Below are 22,970 nucleotides of genomic sequence, written 5' to 3'. Positions count from 1 at the left end.
GAGTTTCACTCATGTTACCCAGGCTGGAGTGCAATGGCGCGATCTTGGCTCACTGCAACCTCCGCCTCCTGGGTTCAGGCAATTCTCCTGCCTCAGCCTCCTGAGTCGCTGGGATTACAGGCACACGCCACCATGCCCAGCTAATTTTTTTGTAGTTTTAGTAGAGACAGGGTTTCACCATGTTGACCAGGGTGGTCTCGATCTCTTGACCTCGTGATCCACCCGCCTCGGCCTCCCAAAGTGCTGGGATTACAGGCGTGAGCCACCGCACCCAGCCTATTTTTATAGTTTCTTAAATTAAAAAAGTATAACCTCATTATAAAACAGTAACTGAAGCGCACAAACTAAAAGAAATAATTTTTTTTTTTTTTTGAGGCAGTCTCACTCTTTCACCCAAGCTGGAGTGCAGTGGCGCATTCACAGTTCACTGCAGCCTTGACCTCCCCGGCTCAAGCAACTCTCCCACCTCCATCTCCTGCATAGCTGGGACTACAGGGTCATGCCACCGTGTCTAGGGATTTTATGTATTTTTTGTAGAGACAGGGTACCCCTATGTTGTCCAGTTGTCTCGAACTGAGCTCAAGCAATCCTCTGGCCTCAGCCTCCCCAAGTGCTGGGGTTACAGCATGAGCCACTGTGCCTGGCCTAAAAGTAAGAACGCTGAAGTTTCATTTCCCAACCATCTCGTTCCTTCACAGTCAGTCATTTTGCTCCCAGCATTCTTTACAAATTCTGCTTCTGAAACCTGGGTTACTTTGAATTTGTCCATCGTCTTTGACTGCCCTGGCCTCTAATGTTGGATATACTCGTAACTTCGTGTCTGCCAGAGGACCTTGAGTTAGGTTCCCGTTCACAACAGCTTGGCCTCGACAGCTTCGGTTCAGCCACTCGCCATGTTTAAGCTGTGTTTTCTGCAATTTTTAAAGAGTTACCTGGCCTTCCTCTCATGAGCTATAAAAGATATTTGGCAGTGGTGTTTTTACAAGTTAAATACAATCAGGAAGTTGTGAACAAGATATTCTAGCCTAGAGGGAATAAATGGCATTTCCTAAACCCTAAGAGAATACCGATTACTATATTTAATTATAAAGAATATGGGAGAAAATAACAAAATACTACATTAAGCATATTTATGAATTATGACATGATTTTATGAACTATATTTTCTTAATGTATACTTTTAAGTCAAGAAGATATGATACTTTCACTCACTTTTCACATTGTGAACGGAGGTCCCTACATACCTCTCCCTCTTGTTTTGACATCATCTGCCTCAATATTTTATCTTAGATAACTGTGACCTTAAAAGATAAAGTAGCCTCAAATACTGGATATTTAATGTGAACATGAGTTGGGACATGAATTAGTCTAAATCATCTTGACATTTTGCACTGGCACACCCATCTTTTCTATGAAAAAGTTGTCCAGGATGATTTTTCCATTAGGAATCCTGCCCATGGCCTTTTTATAAATAAATCACGCCTGTAGACAATCCTTCTCTTCATGGTTACGGCGGAAAGCGTGGGTCTCAGTTGCAAGTCTAGAAGTTGATGACATGGATAGAATCTAGACATACCAAAGGTGGGAAAAGAACATATAATTAGGAGTGATCTCTTGTTTCAGGATGAGGTTCCTAAATGAGGTTATGTGATGAGGTAACTGCTCAGATAGCAACAGGCATCACACACACCGCTTCTCAATCTCTCTTCGCCAGTCGACTCCAGCAGAGTTGCAAGTGCCGATCTATATGAGACGGTCAAGCAACAAGTCTGGCCTGATGAATGTGTGCAATTTGAGAGCTTCCAGAGATCATCAACCCACACAATCCATTATGACATCTAAAATTATCCCACTATAAATTAATGTATTTGCATTTATGAGTCCCTGTTGAGTCACTAGGAAGAGCAATAGCTTAAGCTACTGTCATTTAACTAGAACAGGCTTTGAAAGCTACCAGAACCCAAGATTGAGGACTATAAAGGAAACACCAACTAGGTGAAAAGGACATTTAAAGGGAAGTTAAGGTGTCAAAAGCAAATTGCAGACTCTTCTTTATTTTGCTTATGGTTTGCCCTCTTTTGGAGAATTTCCTTCCAAGCAGCGCAAAACCCTCAGAATGAAAAATGATGCACTGTAAGGAACCTGAAAGGATTAAATCTAAGCAGATACTTACATACTTTTGAACCAAAAGGAAAAGCATTTATGGATTCTAACTGTCCTGACCCTCCTTTCAATGTAGCTGTGAATATCAGTAACAGTGTTTAATACATATACATAAAGAAAGTCTATGCAGGGAAATGAGAGTTTGGATGGAATTAACCAAAAGACACCCCCACTCGATTTCAGGACCCTCCCTTCTAAGGAACCAATTTCTTTTTTTTTTTTTTTTGAGACGGAGTTTCACTCATGTTACCCAGGCTGGAGTGCAATGGCGCCATCTCGGCTCACCTCAACCTCCGCCTCCTGGGTTCAGGCAATTCTCCTGCCTCAGCCTCCTGAGTAGCTGGGATTACAGGCATGCACCACCATGCCCAGCTAATTTTTTGTATTTTTAGTAGAGACGGGGTTTCACCATGTTGACCAGGATGGTCTCGATCTCTTGACCTCGTGATCCACCCGCCTCGGCCTCCCAAAGTGCTGGGATTACAGGCTTGAGCCACCGCGCCCGGCCAGGAACCAATTTCTAATAGAAAACAACCAAACTTAAAAAAAAAATCATACAGTAACCCATTAGATATTTCACGGAACCTCATTAAAACATTTTACTATTTGCACTGATTATCATGTGGCTGCTTATACAGAAGCCCATAAATCTGACTGCATTAGGTTCTCAGGCCTTTATTTCAGTTAATTTCTTCTGCCTATGTGGACTTGCCCAGGAAATGAGATTTAATGAGTCACCGTCCTCCCTGATAATCACAGGAGAGCTCATTAGCTTTTTGTCAGATTTGTACCAACTATCTGCCCCCGAAATGCCTGTGACTTCTTTTGAGTTAAATATGATATTACCAAAAGGGAGAACTCAAAAGAGCATTTCTGTACTGAATGCTGCACACTTGAAACACTATATAAATATTTTTACATATGTTAAAAGACATCTGAGAGCAGAAGGTAAGAAAATAACAACATTCCCTATTGATGGCATCACGATTTAGATGACACACATCATTAAAAAGAAATAAAGTTTGACATTTACATGTTTGCAAGTCTTTCTAAATCTGTTTAAATGCCTGAGCTGAGTCAAAGCAAAAGTGGGTTCAAAAAATAGAAGAAAACAGTCTAGTGGCTCTTAAAATTCATGAAGTTTGGAGGGTTCTCCATCACGTACGTTAGGAGACTTCACCAATCTCCTGACCTGCCATTTTCACTGGAAATGACAAAAGGCTCTCGTGTCACTTCATGGGAAAGGGGGAAATGTTATGCTTCCCTCAAAGAAAAGCCTGAAGTAGATCTTCAGTACTTCCATGGACCACCTTAGTAATAAAGTTGACTTAACTGGCACTAAAATTGCCCATAAAGGAACATATGACAGTGATGGTAAAACCATCAGAGTGATTTTCTGAATTCTCATTTGAGTCCCTCAAGATGTCACCATTTCCCTTCTAGGTACAGACAGTTAACTGGGCAAAGGTGTTGGTCCTGCATGGCTGAATGACCACTGTGGACCACGGTCCAGCTCATCAGTATTTATTGAACTAACCAGAGGCCTTAGAGCCTATTTGGAATGCATAAGATTGTGCAGCAGCTCTGTAGTCCTTAGGTTGAAACAAAGTCCTAGATTCAAACAAAAGTGGTTCTGAACACTTTTTGGTTGGCGTCTCTTTTTCAGAATATGATAAACATGGATTTTCTCTCTAGGAAAATGCACCACTGCACTACAAACGCACATACACACAAAATTTGGAGGACAGTTTCAGAGAGTTCTCAAACACCCTGATCTTATTTCTGGACTTGCTTGGGATTCCTGAAGATTAATCCTCTTATACAGACGATAATATCAAGCAATGCAATTAAAAGTACTACTCCTTACATATCAGGCAATATGGTATCTCATTACACTCCCACAGCAACCCCGCAGAGGCAAAGTGAGAGCCTCAAACCCAGTGTGCCTCTGGAGTCTGTGCTCTGAGCTTCTAGAGTCTGCTGCCTGTCCTCGAAAACACATTTTTATTTTAAGGCCTGTTCACTTCTGCTTTCTCATTTAATCTTTGTAACCACCTTCTAGGAATTAGATTAGGTAGGTACCTCCACTTTAGTAAGTGTTGAGAGCATTTCCAAAGTAGAGTAAGGGATCTGCTACCCACAGTCTTTTCAGACAACGAAGTCACAGCTGATGAAATTAAAAATTAAAAACCAAAACTCCAACTTGAGCCTCCTTTCTCCATTCACTACAGGTCGAAACACTCTAGGAACACCGTCTAATTCCTTTATTCACAGCCATCCATTGCCTTGAGGACTAAGTCAGCATGGCAAGGTTTTGAAGCCATGTGGTGCTTCCTACAAAAAACCTGGCTTCCTGTGGTTCACGGAGCGCAGTTTTGTTTCTACAAAGTCAAAGGCATGGGGAAGAACAGAAAGAAAAGTTGTCAATCTGCAGAATATAAAAATGTCTGACGTGCATATGATCATGCTGGACATTAGATGCATAGCCTTGCCTTTACATAGACCCCCAAATCTAACTGAAATATAAAAAGTTTTTTTTTTAAAATAGTTTAACTCTTCCCTTACCTGAACGCTACCTAGCATTCTTCAGTTCTCAGCTGTTCCCATTCCTCAGTGAATTTCTTCCTCCTGAAAACCTCTAGCAGCATGCACTACCCATTGTGCAGAACTATTCAGTGTCAGACATTGGACTTGGCTTTCTCCTCCAGTGAAATGGCAGAAATTCTGGGTGAAATGTAGCAAAAAGTTTTTGAAACAGAATCAAACTTGTGAGGAAGAATGAGACAGAGAGAATAAAAAAGAAAGTCCCAGGTACAAGAAATGAAGAGGAACAAGAGCCAGAGCTGCCATCATTTGTGAACTCTGCTCTGGGGACTCAGCAAGGTGTGGGTCTAGGTATGGGCCATAAAGGCCAGGGGCTGGGGTCAAAATACCCATTCAGCAACAGGAGACGTGGAGAAGGCCTATGCGAGTTGGGAGTTAGAACTGACAACCGGCTATGAAGTGAACATCCTAGGAGACACGGCAAAGGGGAGAGAAAGGAATTTTGTCTTTTCCCAGCTCCAAGTGGTAGAGAAAGTCAATTATGAGAAATCAAACCCCCAGTCCGTTTGACTACGCAGGTGTAGGGTCTAAACTCACATTATCCACCTGTAAGGAAACCTCAGTGAAGAAATTGAAGTAAAAACTGGCCGCAGACTAATAAAACCACTGAGACGCCCATCATGAATATAAAACTACCTTCAGAAACATTTTCACAACCCCAGGAACATGGTACATCCCCAAGATGGGGAAAACTCCCGCTAATAATTAAAAGAAAAAAATTACAAATCACTAAAGAAAAAAACTCTCTGTAACAGAAAGTAAGCAGGTGTAACAAACAGGAAAGTAATAGATCATTAACTAAAGATAATAGAACAATCCGAAACTAGTAACACAAGTAAGTATATTTAAAATAACTAGGCCAGGCGTGGTGGCTCACACCGTCATCCCAGCACTTTGGGAAGCCAAGGTAGAAGGGTCACTTGAGCCTAGGAGTTTGAGACCAGCCTTGTCAACATGGTGAGACCCTAGAAAAAAATTTTTAAAATTCGTCTGGTGTGGTGGCACATGCCTGTCGTTCCAGCTTCTTGGGAGGATGAGGTGGGAGGATCACTTGAACCTGGGAAGTTGAGGCTGCAGTGGGCCATGATTGAACCAGTACACTCCAATCTGGGTGACAGAGCAAGACTCTGTCTCCAAAAAATTCAAATAACTAAAGAGATAAAAGAAAGATCTGAAGCCATGATACGAGAAGAAGGCACCCTATAATAAAAAGAAATACCTTTGAAAACAAATCATGTCACACTTTTGGAAATTAAAAAAACACACACACAGTAAATCTGAAACTAAATAAATAGTATATTAGTTTCTTATAGCTCCATGACAAAGTGTCACAAACTGGGTGGCTGAGAGCAACAGAAAGGTATTGTCAGAAATGTAGTTTGCGATGCTTTTTTAAGCCTAAAATTAAGCTGCGAGCAAGGCCATGCTCCCTCCTTCTGTAACCTGAAATAGGAAGTTCCTTCCTCATCTCATGCAGCTTCTTGCAGCCCCAAAATTTCCTTAGCTTGTTGCAGCAAAGTTCCAATCTTCACATGGCATTCTCCCTATGCCTCTTCACATAATCCTTCCCTTGGGCATGCTTCTGTGTCCAAATAACCTCTTTCTATAAGGACACAAGTCATACTGGATTAGGGCCACCTTAATGACCTCATTTTAACTTGATCACTTCTGCAAGGACCCTATTTCCAAATAAGGCTATATTCTGAGGTACTGATTAGGACTTAAATATAACTTTTTTGGAGGACACAATTCAATCCATAACATAACAGATCCAACAGAGGATCGATGAAATGAAAGATAAATCAGAAAATTAACTAGAATGCAGCATAGAAAAATTAAGAGATAGGAAATATAAAAGGTAAAAGTTATGCAGGATAGAATAAAAAGATTCAATGTACATTTCTTGGGTGTTTCAAAAGGACAGAGTAAAAAGGATGAAAGAGAAGCAATATTCAGTGAGATCGTGGGTGAGATTTTCCAGAATTTATGAAAACAGACCCTTAGATTCTGGAAACACAGAGTAAAGCAGGGCAAAGAAAAATAAATCCACAGCTATACACAGCCTGATGAAACTGTAGATCATCATAAAGAAAATCTTAAAAGAAGCAAAGACAGGTTAACTATAAAGATTAGGCTGGTAGCAGATTTTTCATCACCAAAATTAGAAACTAAAACAACAGCAATCTATGCTAGTAGAAGTCTGGACAATGTTTAACTGCTAGGAGGCTAGGGGCTGGCAGGGGCCGTGAAGGGGCTTCCAGGGTGCTGGCCATGTTCAGTTTCTTGACCTAGTTCTGATTTTATGTGCTTATTGATTACATGTGCTCATCACAAGTATCCATGATGGGCGTACTTTCCTATATGAACGCCGTAATCCAATGAAGACTTTTCAGAAAGAGAGAGCAGGAGACAAAGGAATGCCTTCAAAGTCCTGAGGAGAAAATAAGGCAGCAAAATTATCACTTGAGTAGAATGACGAGGTAAAGATGTTACAATCACATAAAGATTGTGGGACTTGACTGTTCACCACCTTTGCTGAAAGAACCACTAAAGGATGTATTGTAGGAGCAAGACAGCTGAACCCAGAATGAAGGAACAGCATTGCAAAGAGCAATAGTGAGGCAAGAAATTGATAATGCTGTGAGGTAAACCTAAAGAAACACTCAGTGAAAAACTAACAGTCAAGATGACAAAGTTGTAACCAAGGAATACTCAAAGTTCTAGGGGAAAAATATCCAAGATTGTAAGAGGGATCTTTTGGTACAATGTTTCTCATATTATTTGGGAGAAGAGAAGAAATATTGAATTTCAACTTTAAGTATGTATGTTAAAAATCGAATGGCCATTAAAAGATAAGAAGTAGATGTATAACTGTTAAACCAGCATGAGGTGGATGGGGAATAAAGAAAATATAGTCTATCTAAGGGAAGCCAGTGAAAGACGGAAAAAAAAAAAAGCCAAGAAATATTGTTGAAAAAGAAGTCCAAAGAAAAGAACAGATATTCCTGTTTTTGTTTTAGAGACAGGGTCTTGCTCTGTCACCTGGGCTGAAGTACAGTGGTATAATCATCGCTTGCTGCTGGGCTCAAGTGATCTTACCACCTCAGCTACCTAAGTAGTTGGGACCACAGACACACGCCACAGTGCTTGGTTAACTTTTTTAAATACATTTTTTTGGTAGAAACGAGATCTTACTATATTGCCCAGGCTGGTTTCGAACTCCTGGCTTCAACCAATCCCCCTGCCTTGGACTCCCCAAATGCTTGGATTACCACACTTGGTAATCTCAAGTGTGAGCCACCACACTAGGCCTCTTAAGTTTATAATAATTTAGTTGTACGCTGTCAGTAAGAGATAAGTATGAAATATAATGACACAGATAAGCTGAAAGGAAATGACTGTAAAAAGATACATGAGTCAAATCTAATCCAAAGAAACTTTTAAAAGACTAAGATCAGAAAAAAAATTTAAGGGCAAAATTCTTATTAGGAGTTAAGAAGGGTCATTAGTTAATCAGAAAAAAAGGACCAATTCACCAAAAAGATATAACAATCATGAGGCTGAATGAACCAAAGAACATTGCCTCAAACTATATGAAGCAGGAGAAATTGATCAATTCTCCACAGTGCTGTGAGATTTTTTTACACTCTTGCTTGAAATCTGGTAAGTCTACATTTCATCTCCACAACCAAATTGTAAGGTTCTTGAATTCAGAGTGGGTGTCTTATGCCATGTCCCCCAATATATGAGATGTGTTTCCAACTCCCTACAAATGTATCAGAACATGTAAATGTCCCTGCTCATATAAATGAACAGAAGACAGGGCTCTATAGGCAAGTGCAAAGCACAGAAAGTATGCACTAATAATTTATTACTGACAGCAGACACTTTCTGTAACAAGCAAAACTATTACAAGTAGAATAATTAATGAAGACATAAAATAATGGACTGAAAATAGAAAAAAGAAAATTGTCCCTATACTTCTTTTGAAGCATTTACGAGACACCAGATTCATTTCTTAAATTATTCAAACTACTGTATAATCTAATTGGAAGATCACGTATATTCATTTTAAATGGGGGAAAAAATGGACCTAGAAAAAACTTTAAAACTAAACAGAATTTGCATTGGGTGGATACAAGACAGTAGCAATGATACTACCCCCTAGTGGCAGAGTGCAGCAACACAGCATGACAGCGAAGGTGAGTTGTATATCCCACGGGTCATTCTCCTAACAAAAGTAGCAAGCCGTAGAAAGTATTCTCCTGTAGATCATAAAGTTGATTGCAGCAAATGTTCAATCAATGTCTGTTGTTGTTATTGTCATCGCTACAGTATCATCAGCATTTTTGTTATGCTCAGCCTATAGCTAAGTTGCTTTTGTAACAGGTATCAACATCGAGGCCGTCAGATGTGGCCAGGGCTATAAGGTCACACCACATAGAGAGGGCAGGGTATACCCAAGGAACAGCCTTTAGCCACTTTTCTTAGAGAGGGGCAGTGTAACCATCAGGCACCAGGAGGCTTCCTGGCCTTCTCAGTACATCACACAATGGCAGCTTTTTGAAGATCAGTAATATGAAGTTTATCCTTAAGAATACTGACGGTATCCCTACTGGAAGACAATGTCATTCTCTTACGGTCCACAAGGAAAAGAAAGAAGGAATGTGAGTAATCCAGTTACAACTTAATAGGTTCCAACCATGTGTAAATATGTCCCACAAGATGGATCAGAAATACATAAATTTGTGTTAAAAAGAAGGCAAAACAGTTATTATCTAAGAAGCTGATATTAAGGGAAACTTAGGGAAGGATACATAGAAACTCTGTGCCATCTCTGCAGCTTTTCTGTAAGTCTAAAACTATTCCAAAATTAAAGTTTCTACTTTAAAAAACTGATAGTCAAAAAGAAAATAAAAAGGTAAAACTTTAACTGTATTTTTCAAGAGACTCAATGACAGTAAATGATATAACCTATAGGTAGCAGACAGCAATTTTATTATTTCTGTATTTGGAAAAATGTGGATCAAGAACGGAATTTCTTGAGAATAATCAGAATTTCTTGAAATGTCCATTAGGCATTCATCTAAACCAGAGCCCCATTGCAGGCTTTGAGTAATCTATTGCTTCAGCAGAAAGGCAGCTACATAGTTCGTCCTACACACAAAACAATACTCTATAATTTGGGTCATTTCCTTCAAGGTTTGGGTTATGTTATGTGGCTTTTAGACCAGTCAGGTGGCACACTTAACTATGTTAAATCTTTTTTTTTTCAAGAGTTACGACTAAACAGTGGGCAAAGCAGCTGGAGTGGGAGGTAAACACTGAATGAATGTGGTCAAAGGCAGTTTGAAGATGACCTGGCAGTCTAAAGTGTAACAAGCAAACTATCCGGCTATCAATGTTTGATGTGTGGACTTCACACAAAAGGGAACGTAGAAATGATGATTCCGAGCTAAACAGAAGTTCGTCCAGTTGCCAGTCTAACCTGTGGGGTTATTTTTAAGTTTTAAAACATTCCTGATATTGGGAGGCCGAGGCAGGTGGATCACGAGGTCAAGAGATCGAGACCATCCTGGTCAACATGGTGAAACCCCGTCTCTACTAAAAATACAAATCATCAGCTGGGCATGGTGGCACGTGCCTGTAATCCCAGCTACTTGGGAGGCTGAGGCAGGAGAATTGCCTGAACCCAGGAGGCGGAGGTTGCAGTGAGCCGAGATCGCGCCATTGCACTCCAGCCTGGGAAACAAGAGCAAAACTCCGTCAAAAAAAAAAAAAAAAAAAAAAAAAAAAAATTCCTGATAATTAAAACCACAAAAAGCTGCCAGCTGAAACCCACGAGAATGGCCAAAATGAAAGAACTGTACAATACTAAGTGTTGACAAGGGCATGAAGTACCTGGAACACTCACACGCTGTTGGTGGAAGTATAAAACAGAGTAACACACTGAAGACCCATTTTGCAGCTTCTTGTACGTCTACCCCATGACCTAGTAATCCCACTTCTAGGTACTTATATAAGATAAATGAAAACACAGGTCCACAAAAGCATTGTACACGAAGAGCGGACTTTTTAATTTTTTTGAAGTACAATTTAAAAATTTATTATAGTTCATGGTTTTTGTGTCTTATCTAAGAAATTTTGTTCATCCCCAGGGTTATGAGGCCTTTCTTTTCTTCTAGAACTGCTGTAGTTTCAGCATTTCTATCTAGTCTATAATCCATTTTGAGTTAATAAAAAGAGACTGGCACCCAAAAGGTCACAGTAACTTTATTCATCATGGCCCCAAACTGGGGCTAACCAAACGTGCATCAACAAGAGAACAGATAAATACAAACTGGTATATCCAAACAGCAACAAGGAATGATACACATGGATACAAGAGTTGATACACACAATGACATGAATCTCAAAAATATTAAGTTCAGCAAAAAAATGTAGACACACAAGAGCCTTCTGCATGTTTCCATTTATCTGAAGTTCAACAAAGGCAAATCTAATTCATGGTGACAGCAGTCAGAAGAGTGCTTGCCGGGGCTGAAGAGGGTGAAAACAACAGGACTGAAGCAGGAGGAGACTTTCTAGGGACATGGCAATATTCCAAAACTTGTTTTGAGTGCTTCCACAGACATTTTGACAGTTACACAGAAATTCACTGGTCCAAAAATCTCCAACTATCTACACTTAGGAATTGCACATTTCATTGTACGTAGTTGATACCTCAATTAAAAAAAAAAAGTGCTTACTTCAATGCTGATATTTGCTCTGCTAAATTTAATCCACTAGAAGACACCTCTAAGGCACAGTGCCACTTTCCCAGTAAAAGTATTTTCAGCTTTTGGGCCTTGTCCTTGTGCAGTATTGTTGCAGAGAGAAGCTAGAAGGCAGAAAGGTAAAAATCACAGCGGCGCGGAGTTACGTCTCTGAGACAGGAGCTAACTTTTCCAGTTTCTCCCCTCACAAAATTACTCACAGCAGGTTCTCGAGTCTCTGCCACTTGCCCTCACTAGGAACAGCTGAATGGCCGTGAACAAAATTCATTTTTTATTAACTTACTACTAAATAGTTTTATTTTCAAAACATGAACATATAGCAGAATCCCGGATTTCATTTTGAATTCAGTGTTCCCGCCTCATCCATTATTCATCCACACTGCACTTTCTTGGTTTATGATTTTACTAAATTTCTTCATTTGAATTATGGCCTTGTGGTCAACAGCGGGCAATATATTATTCTTATATAATTTTTAAATACAAAGGCAAATGGCATGGAACAATTAGAATCGATGGCTTGGGAGTCTGGTACTCAGATGTCATAGGCAAATGCTGTGCTCTTGACTTTAACCTATGGGTTCCACTTCACGCGGGCTGTATTTTTCATACATCAGGAGTTTTTATAAATTTACTATTCAATCCAGCAGCCCTACTTTATTCGCAAAATATAAGCAAAACAAATATGTCAGGGTAATGATGCCAGGACTCTCCCTTATTGAAAAAAGCAGTTTATTAATACCTTATTGCTACAAGCTAGATCTTATTATCATCTTGGGTCATTTAGAATCTTATTAGGTATTCTGCTGGTGGATGAATAATCCTGTGATAAATTCTTTGCCATGTCCTTCACAGTTGTCATAGCAGGATCATAAACAGCATTTATAACAATCTAGCCTAGAGGAAGCGGCTGACGATGGTCTGCTTAGCATGCAGGAAATAGTCAGATCGGCAGTGTCTGGTTAGACACAAGCCCACAAGAGAGCTCCCAAAGTTAAATGTAGCATGGGTTTCTCTGAAGATTCCCCTTCGAAAAAGGCAGGAGGTCAGGGACATGGGGACCAAAAACACTTTGGAAGCCACAGACAGTTTCTTTCCATCAGATCTGCTGGACAGCAAGGGAAGGCCAAAGCACAAGGCATTTGATTCCTGAAGGGCTGTTCAGTTCTTTATTCCTAAACTCCAGATCAAGGTACAAAGTATTTTACATCGCCTGTTCTTTTACTCTCATTTTAGCTTCACAGATGAAATTGTGATTTGTCTGTATCACTACTGTGTGTCTAATGAGCACATTTGATGAGAAGATGAATCTGAAGGTGAACGAGATTATGGGTGTAATTCCTGGCATAAACTAGGTGTTTTTGTTCTATTCCAAAACCAAAGATCTCATCATTTACAAAAACCATGATACATACATACACACACACACACACACACACACACACACATATATATATATATATTCCTTTTCACATACCAAGAACCAAGCTGCAAATCTGCCATCAAGTGACAAATAAGCCAGTCCAATATTTCTCCAGCTTCATCTCCTGTTATTTCCTGCCACTCACATTACAATTAACTCACAATTAATATCTTATTATTCACTAAACAAGAATGGGCTTTTTATAAAAGCTGTTGTCTTTGTACAGAATGCCCTTGCTTTTTTTTTTCTTTGCCAGATGTCCTAGCTTGGGTTTTCCCAGGAGAACCGGAAACAAGGATTTGAGGGAAAGTAATTTATTTTGGGGGTGATCTGAGCAGAAGTAGGGGGACAGGATGTGAGACAGGGAGGACAAGGAAATCAGTAATGTGTACGTTGCTGAGTAGGTTGTCACTGTGGGCAACTGAGGCACAGTCCCCCGGGAAACGTCCCAGTGGGAGGACGGGAGGTCAAGGAAGCTGGGGCATTTATTGACTGGCTACCATCAGTCATTGATTGTGGGCTGCTCTGATGGGATAACTCAATTCCCCAGCCCTGCCAGCGTGCCGGGAAGAGAGAGCCCTCAGATAAGCAGCAGTAGAGTCTGGGAGCACCATTGTGGTGGATGCCACAGCAGTGGGCAGGGCACTGACAGCAACCACTGCCCAGGCTGAGTCCTCCTTCCCCTTCACATCTTAATCTCAGTGTGACTTTCTCTGGGAAAGCTTCCTTGACTCCGCCACTCTGATTTAGGCAGATCCTCACTAGATTCTCATAGCAACACTCTGTCATGGCACTTGCCAGGTCACATTTTAACTTCCCTTCTAAATAGTAAGTTCCTCTGGGGAAGGAGTCATACCTAACTCATGTTCATATCACCAGTGTAGTTCCTGGCACATTAAAAAAAAACTCAGTAGATTCATACATTCCACAAATATGGGTTGAGGACTTACCATATGCAAGACACTATGCTGGGAGCTGGGGGCTAGTGAGCAATATATTCTACTCAGGAACCTGTCTACTCCGAGATAGAAAAAACCCATATAGCCAAACTGACATGGTAAGCTCAGGTACCAGTAAATGCTAAGAGAAAATAAGAGGATAAGGGGTAGAAAATGACCACGGCGAGGAGAGGTTGCTATTTTAGCATGCTCTTTAGGATAGGCTTTTTTGACAAGGTCATACCTGAACACAGATTAAAAAATTAATGGGCAGGGGCTGGGGAAAGGGAGGGACAATAAGGCAGAGCACAGAGGATTTTGAGTGCAGTGAAACTGCTCTGTATAATACTATTATGGTGGATACATGTCATTAAACATTTATCAAACCCATAGAATGTAAAAACCAAAAATGACTTGTAAGGTAAACTACGGAATTTGGATGATGATGATGTATCAACGTAGGTTCATTTATTCTAGCAAACGTACCACTCGGGTGCAGGATGTTGATAGTGGGGAGGCTCTGCATGTCTGGGGGCAGAGGATGGAAGAAACTCTGTACTTTCCCTCCATTTTGCTGTGAACCGAAAACTCACTACAAAATAAAGTTTAAGCCAGATGCAATGACTCATGTCTGTAATCTCAGCACTTTGGGGAGCAGAAGGGAGCAAACTGCTTGAGACCAGGAGTTCAAGACCACCCTGGGCAACATAGCAAGACCCCATCTCTAAAAAAAATTAATAATAACAAAATCTATTTTAAAAATTAGTAATAATGAGCAGGACCTGGTCTTGTAAAGATATGGAAGAAAGACAGTTGCTTGCAGAGGAAATAACAAGTGCAAAGGCCTGGGAGTAGGGAAAATCACGGCATATTTGAGAGTCAGAAAAGCTAGACTGTAGTGAATGAGGAGGAAAACGTCAGAAGAGTTCAGAGAGGCTGGCAAAACCCAGGTTACGTCAGAACTTTCGGACGTGATAAACTAACTCAATCTAATATCCGAAAATCAACTAGAAGAAAACTCAAGACTACATTAAAAACCATTTCTCTCAATCATCTGGATATTTAAGCTCACTTTCACTTCTAGACTTATCATGATAGCTGCCTGATTTTGTGTAGTTCACCAGAGGGCTGCAATGTTGACCGGAGTGCTTTCAAAGCTGTGCATTTACTCACACATCTGAGATAACACCAAAGGTGCCAACTCTGAAGTCGCCAAAGCCATCAAAAGTTAAATCCCTTGTGATGGCTGACTTCTTGCATCAGCTCTGTTACAACTAACTTCCCGACGTCCTTTACTATCGTATCTTCAGTTTCCTCTTCAGCAGAGTACAAGGATAGGGACTAAAGAGCCTTCCCAGTACCTGGCAGCCCTACAAGTCTATGAATCAAATTGTTCAAGGTGAAAATAGAAGATATGTGACTGATTATTTTAAGTTTTTAATAGGAACATTTTTAAACATCCTCAGACATGGAGAGAATACATAATGAAGCCGCATGTAGCCATTATCGATCTTCAAAATTTATCAGCATTGCGCCATGGCTGGCTTATTTCACACACATCAGAATTTATCCAACTAAACATCCATGCTCCCTTCAAGGGGGGCATCTTGAGAATCCATCCATGGATAGAGTGATGCAACACATTCTTGCGCATAGTCCTGCAGGAATGGGTTGACTTGGGAACCTTATAATCAAGGCCAGAGAATAAGATAGAATAAAATAGATGAGCATTCATGTGACCAATATTAAACATTAAAAAATGTACGTTTTTGAGCAGGAGTTTATTCACTACTGGAATACATGTTTTCGTGTATTAATTCAGTAAATACAGCATACGAAGCCCCAGGATAGACACTATAAAGCAGGGGTCCCTAACCTTCTGGGACACAGACTGGTACTGGTCCATGACCAGTTAGGAACCAGACCACACAGCAGGAGGTGAGGGCAGATGAGTGGCAGGTGAGTGAGCAAAGCTTCATCTGTATTTACAGCCACTCTTCATCGCTGACATGACTGCGTGAGCTCTGCCATCTGTCAGAACAGCGGAGGCATTAGATTCTCATAGGAGTGTGAACCCTAATGTGAACTGCACATGCAAAGGATCTACACTGTGTGCTCCTTATGAGAATCTAATGACTGATGATCTGTCACTGTCTCCCTTCCCCCAAATGGAACCATCTAGTTGCAGGAAAATAAAGTCAGGGCTCCCAGTGAGTCTACATTATGGTGAGATGTATCATTATTATATGTTATAATATAATAATATAATTAAAGTACACAATAAATGCAATGCACTTGAATCATCCTGAAACCATCCCCTCCACAGCCCCTCATCTCTGGAAAAATTGTCCACAAAATCGGTCCCTGGTGCCAAGAAGTTTGGGGACTGCTGCTGTAAGGGAAACAAAAATGAAGGAGACTGTTCATTCCTCAAGGAACCCACAACCCCATAGGTTCAGAATTTGTAAGTCTATGGGGGCTCTGATGCCCACATCCCCGGATCCTTGATCCCCCAGCAGTCTCACTGTCACACCTGGGCATTCCCACCTGCCCTTGCCTCCCTTTCCAACGCAGACTTTGTTCTAATTCAAAGTCACCTCGGTCTCCACCTTGGTGAGCAACACATTTAACTGTAACATGTTTTCCTTCTACATCACAAGGGACGGGTGATCTACTTTTCTTCAAACTCTATACACAGAAAAGGTTGAGCTGCCCACACACTTGCCCAGTGCTTGATGGACACTGGCTGCCAGGGCCCTCTGGGACAACGTGAGGTTCTGCTCTGAGTAAGTGATTTCTCCTCAAGTGTCTGGGGCCCCCTAGATCAATCGTTCCCACAATTCCCAGGGAGTGAATGTGTGACTCTTTCACTGATTGATTGACTTACTATCAGCCAATTAGAGCTTCAACTATCTAATTAAGCCGGAGATGGAGCCATCAGCTCACTAAATTCTGAGGCCTGTTAACTTTACCTAAACAAAAGAATGAGGTCCGGTGTGTATTATCAGTGGGAATAAGTAAAACTAGAGCACTTTGCAAATATAAAATACTGTGGGAATGTTCTAAAATAAGCAAAACATAGGTCTGGACTAAAAACAGTCAAAATATGTACAAAATTCATATACAACCTCTTTTTAAATATCCTCTCTTCAAATGCATATCCTTCTGAATTCACTCTTTCTGTAAATAGCAGTAAAATGTGCATCATTACATAAGACTCTATCAGAAATGGTCTCCATTCTTATTTCTGTTTTTTGTAATTACCATTGACCAGTGTTGGTAATTACATTACGACTATCAAGACAGCTCCATTACACTCATTTAGCCACAATTCACAATTAATACATGCTCCTTTCTCAAATCTTATATCAGTATCATAACTATTCCCCATTTTCCCCTTTTAAGATACTAAAACTGCTCTCTTCAGAAACATGGTGATCACCATTCTCCTGGAGGGCAAACGATATGAAATACTGATTTGAAAACACTACAACTGTCCACCCAAAACACTTTTTTTTCCGCCATAAAACTAGCAACTGCAAAGAAAAGCAATAAACACGTAGAGATGTTGGAACCTGATTTATTTAGCCAAGCACCAATGCTTTAGAAACATCACCACACAGAGACAACACATTCTAGTCTCTTCCTAAAGCTACAGCTGCATTGGCCCCTGAGATTATATTTAGCAAAGAGACATTTTTAAGAAAGTCAGCATGAGAGAGAGAAAAAAAATCTTCTTGGGTATGTGTATGTTATTAATCATAATTAAAGCAGGTTTGACAGGTTCCTGGCAATAGAGACGATAAGTTCCTTTCTCTGACATCAAAATCCTAAAGGAATACCAGCTATTTCATTATCAACTTCACTGGTGTTTACACCTATGATATCCACTTTGAGACTATGAGGTCTTAGAGAAATCTGAGCTTTGCCAATTATTGTTTGTCCACCACTGACACTGGGTAGGGTGTAACATAAACTGGGATCTTACTGAGATCTTCCTTTAGTACAGAGACCAGTGCTGGGGTTAAAACGTGAGTTCCAGGAAAACACATGGCCTGCCCCACAATGTATTTCCACTGAAGGGTCATCCTTCAGGGTTGTTGGTTTATGTCTGTGCAGGTGGCTCTGCACTTTCGATTTCCCATTAAATTGGAAAGGGAGCACTTGGTCCCCACTGCAACGGCATCCTCTGATAAGACGTTGAAAAATGGGAGATGGATCTATTTCAAGAGATAGATTCATTTTCATAAAACCAAACAAGAGAATTGCTTCCATTTAATCACACTCAATTTCATTAACTTTGGAAAGGTTCTTACAATGGCTATATCTTAAAGGAAGCGTCACCAGGATATCAGTTTGGTGCCTTTGCAGGTGATTTCAAGAAATTTATTCTAACCATTTACTGACCATAAACTCCAGCCGAGTTTCTCTCAGGCTCAGCAGGGAAATGTGGACTGTACTGTGGAAATCCTCAGCACTTTCTACTGTCTTCTTCCACAGAAAACATTAACTTAACAGACCTTTGCTTATGTGCACCTGCTTAATGGTATAGGTTGAGATGTGGATGGTCCTCTAGCATAACACGTTTCTCTTTGTGTCTGTCTTTATGTCTTTCAGCATTGAAACATTTGTGGTTCTCAGGACTTATTCCAGAGAAGGAAGGATTCACTAGGAGCTCTACTCTAGATATTTCCTCATTAAGTAGCAAAAGAGGTTTCACTAACTTGCTAGAAAACTATTTTATTGAAAAGAACAAATAAGGGTCCTTTCCACACACTAATTAGGAAGAAGAGAAGCACCCTGCAGGAAATTTTTCCAATGGTTTTCAACTCAAGATGATGTTTAAACCCAAAAACCAGAACAAACAAAAGTTAGCAAGAACAGTGAGAACCAAAAGCAAAGAAAACATGAACTAGTATTACCATGAAAATAAATACTGCAAAGATATTCTTCATCCTCAACATAACCACAACCTAGATTTAAAATCAGGAAAACAGCCTGGGCAAGATAGCAAGACCCCACTTTAACAAAAGTAATTTTTTAAAATTAGCTAGGTGTGGTGGTATGCGCCTGTAGTCCCAACTATTTAAGAGGCTGAGGCGTGAGAGCCACTTGAGCCTGGGAGTTCTAGATTACAGTGAACCATGATTGCACCTCTGTACTCCAGCCTGGTCACAGAGCAAGATCCTCTCTCTAAACAAAAAATTAACTTTTAAAAAGTAAAGTAAGGGAAAAAGTAGGATGAAAGGCCAAAGGATTGCTGTCTCCGAAGGAAGAACCCAGCATCTTCAAAGCTCAACAGTGATGGAAACATTTGTCTTCGCCAGCAAAACGAACCAGAGGAGCCAATACATCATCAGTCCAGGCTGGGAGGGGTGGGGGTAGGCTGAAGACAAATGGTTTTATTTCTATTATGTCGTGAAAAGAAAGAAAATACATTTTTATGTCTTAATTACTCAATTTTCAGCTTATTTTGCCCATAGCAACCTAGAAGTGAACTCTGTGATGTTCTGGAGTTGGAAGAGACCTCGAGGGAAAACAAACAAGTTAACTTTCCTCATCGTGACAGGACTGCCCCCCTAATCAGTTACTTATTAATGAAAGGTGTCTGCCTCTGCTAACTTAATATCATGGTTATGATATTAAGTTAACATCATAACCTACCTTTAAATATGGTTTTTAAGATATTAAAATCACCACCTCTGCTGACTTGGGGTTTGTCTATTCTTGGCTGTATCTCATCTTAGTGAGATCCCACGGGATTTAGCAATTAGATGAATACAGCAGTTTGATAATCAAAAGTAATTAATGGCTTCGAAACACAGTCTTGCCTGTTTCTGAGGACTTGTTATACACATCTAGGTTTTTCGTTTTAAATGAGCCACTTGATTCCTGTTGGAATAAATGCCAATCGATAAAAAACACTTTAGCTTAATATACTGACGTGTTTAAAACAGCATTGAAAGGCTGACTCAGTATGCCAGTTGGCACTAAGTTCTTAAGTCACTTATAATTCATGACTCTAAACACAAAAGAAACACCAGTGTTACTCTCTGCAATGATATACACCATATATAGTACAGGCACTCACAATCTTCCTTTTGAAAAAAAGTAAAATTATAAAATGGAGACTGTCAACTGTCAAAAGGAAATTTAAGAAAAATTATGGTTATTTATTTTTTCTTTCAGCACTCTGATTTAAACACTTGAGGAAAGGAAAAAGGGAGAGAGATCCTTCATTGTAAGTGTTCAGTTGGCCATGAATCAAATGAAAAAAATTCCAAAGTTTCTCATGGTCAAAGAGAAGCATATGTGGGCTCAGTTGAAACAGATAAATGAAATTCTTATCTGAGAACCTGGTATTCCCTTTAACAAGCCATTACCCATCTTGTCACTGATGAAGTTGAATCTGTTTTTATGGCAATAGGGTACAAGGCACGAGGTTTGGGAAAAAAGGGCATCGTTCCAAACAGTTAAGCCTCCCTCTTCCCAGGAGAACTGTGTCTTTTAATTGATTTTCTTTTAAAATGTCCTCAGTTTCAGACAGACGGAAGCCCAACACTCATGAGCCCTTTCACTAGTCCACATCTGTAACTCATTTCCATTTCTTAAAAAATTGATGATGTTTGCTTTAATGCCAAAACCTCCCCAAGCACAAGGGAGGCTAGCTTCAGGCAGCTTGGTATCATTATTTATAAAGCTAACACTTGAACCTTTACGGGGAACCCAAAGTGAGAAGACTGAGGTGGCTGGCAGCTGCACAGGTCAGAAGCTCTTTGGAGGCTCTTCTGGAAGATGCCAAGCTTGGCATTTCTATTTTTAGTGTCACTGAAGGTTGAGACAAACATCAAGGGTAGGCAATTTGAACAAACCTCTAACATCATTTGCTAATCTTCAAGAGGAAATGGAGTACAGTAAATGTAAAGTGTCCTATCAAGGATTAAAGTCTCTTTGGCGTAGGATCATGCAAAATATGCTAACCTAAAATAATGCTTATTTTTAAGTGCATTTTATTTTAATCATAAGTGCAACCTGTTCTGTGCTCAAAAAAATATGAGAATAATTTCTGAAACTTTAAGCAACTAAGAGAGCGTAACACTGAAAGGCAAAGGGACTCAGATGCCTTTCCTCCAACTTAGCAAAGGGGAAATGTGGCAGATAACTTGCTGATCTCTTACAGGCAACTAGATAAATGTGCACCGTCTAGCTCACCCACATTACTTTCTACCAACAATAGTATGTTACAACGTGTTTACACTGAAGACAGTATACATAAGAAATATGGCATTTGTAGGCAAATTCCTAATTATACCCTTATAGCTGCAGTCACATAAAATGACCATTACTTATTAAGTTTCTATGAAACCTCAAAGGTTATTTTTATTATGAAGTATCTAATGGAAACTATGATAGAAAAATCATTTAACAATCATACATATAACTTATCATTTATTTTTATCGTAGCTTAACATTTGCTTCAGATCTTTTTCTTAAGGAAGTAAGACATTACAGATAGAGTTGAGACCCCTCAAGCATCCCGACCTAATTCAATGCCCATGTCCCCTGCCAAAAAGAAAAATGGAAAATCAGCTCTGGTCTAGACAGCCGTGTTGCACAGCTCACATTGGCCCCTGGAGTTGTGCCCAGCAGCAGCTCTGATGCAGGGACTGCATCTTTTTTAGTTGTCCTCATTTTCTTTCCATCACAGGTTCATCTCCATTCAAGTGAAGAGATGAGAAACAAATTCTAGAAATGCCTAAACATTCCTAAAGTGAAGTCATATTCTCAACAAAGAGGCCAATTTTTGATAAAATCAAAAGTCAGCTTTTGAAAGGAGGGACTGTAGGGTAAAACTGTCCACCAAAAACTCTCTTCCTTTTCTGCTTTTCTTTCAATCTGTTTTAATTTTATTTTGAGGCAGGATCTCCCTCTGTCACCCAGGCTGAAATGCAGTGGCATGATTAAAGCTCACTGCAACCTCCACGTTCCAGGCACGAGTGATCCTCCCACCTCAGCCCCCTGGAGTAGCTGGTACTACAGATGTGCACCTCCAGCTACTTTTTTTTGGTATTTTTTGTAGAGAGGGGGTTTCCCCATGTTGCCCAGGTTGTTCTCAAACTCCTGAGCTCAGCAATCCTCCCACCTCAGCCTCTCAAAGTGCTGAGATTACAGGAGTGTGCCACAGCGCCCGGCCAGGATTTCATTTTTTGATTATGAAATATTTCCATACTTATTTTCATCCTTACAATTTACATAAAGTAATGTAATAGTTCTCTACAGCACGTTTAATATGTATTATTTTGCAGTATTTGCTTCAAATTCCTGTGTTTGAGGAAATCAGACATGACCCAGAGGCTGTAGCGATAAGGTCACAACAGATTCTACAGTGGTTATACCATATGCTCTACTCTTAGCAGTTTGAAAGAGGACCTATTTCTTCATATTGTAATGCATAATAATGGTTGGCTGCCATTAGGGAATCTTTAATATTTCAACCCAAAGGAAGAAAGGTTTAAGCATCAGGAATAGGAAGATGTGGAAAATTTAGGCAAAGGGCCTTTCAGTATTTCACATCTCACTGTTATTTTTAGCATCACCTCTCTTGTTCTCTTTATCTGCTCCCCATACTTTAACCAGAATGCTCTTGAAAACCAAATCTGATCATGGCACTCCTCACTTCCAACTCTTGTGTGCCCTTCCATGTTGTTAACGAGAAGCTAAGCCCCTTACCCACCACAGGCTGCCCAAAGAGACCCTGCTCCCTCTTCTTTGCTGTCTGCACTCGCCACACCGACCTCCTTTCCATTTCCTAAAGGTGCCAAGCTCTTTCCCACCTCAGAGTCTTTGTATGTTTTCTTTGCCTGAAATACTCTTTCCCCTTCTCTGTGGTTGGCCAGCTCTAAGCCATCTTTTCACATCTCAGCTTACAAGTGTCTTTAACATAAAAAAATTTCTCTGGCTTCTCCTACATATAAATCAGGTCTCCCTTATGTAATCTTACTGTATCTGTTACTTTTAAATTATAATTTTCAAATGAGTATTTATTTATATGAGTATTTGTTTAACACC

The sequence above is a fragment of the Sapajus apella genome, unplaced genomic scaffold, assembly GCF_009761245.1.
Source record: "Sapajus apella isolate SASKATOON/1434 unplaced genomic scaffold, GSC_monkey_1.0 scaffold37, whole genome shotgun sequence".
Lineage (NCBI taxonomy): Eukaryota > Metazoa > Chordata > Mammalia > Primates > Cebidae > Sapajus > Sapajus apella.
This window is presented reverse-complemented; position numbering follows the sequence as displayed.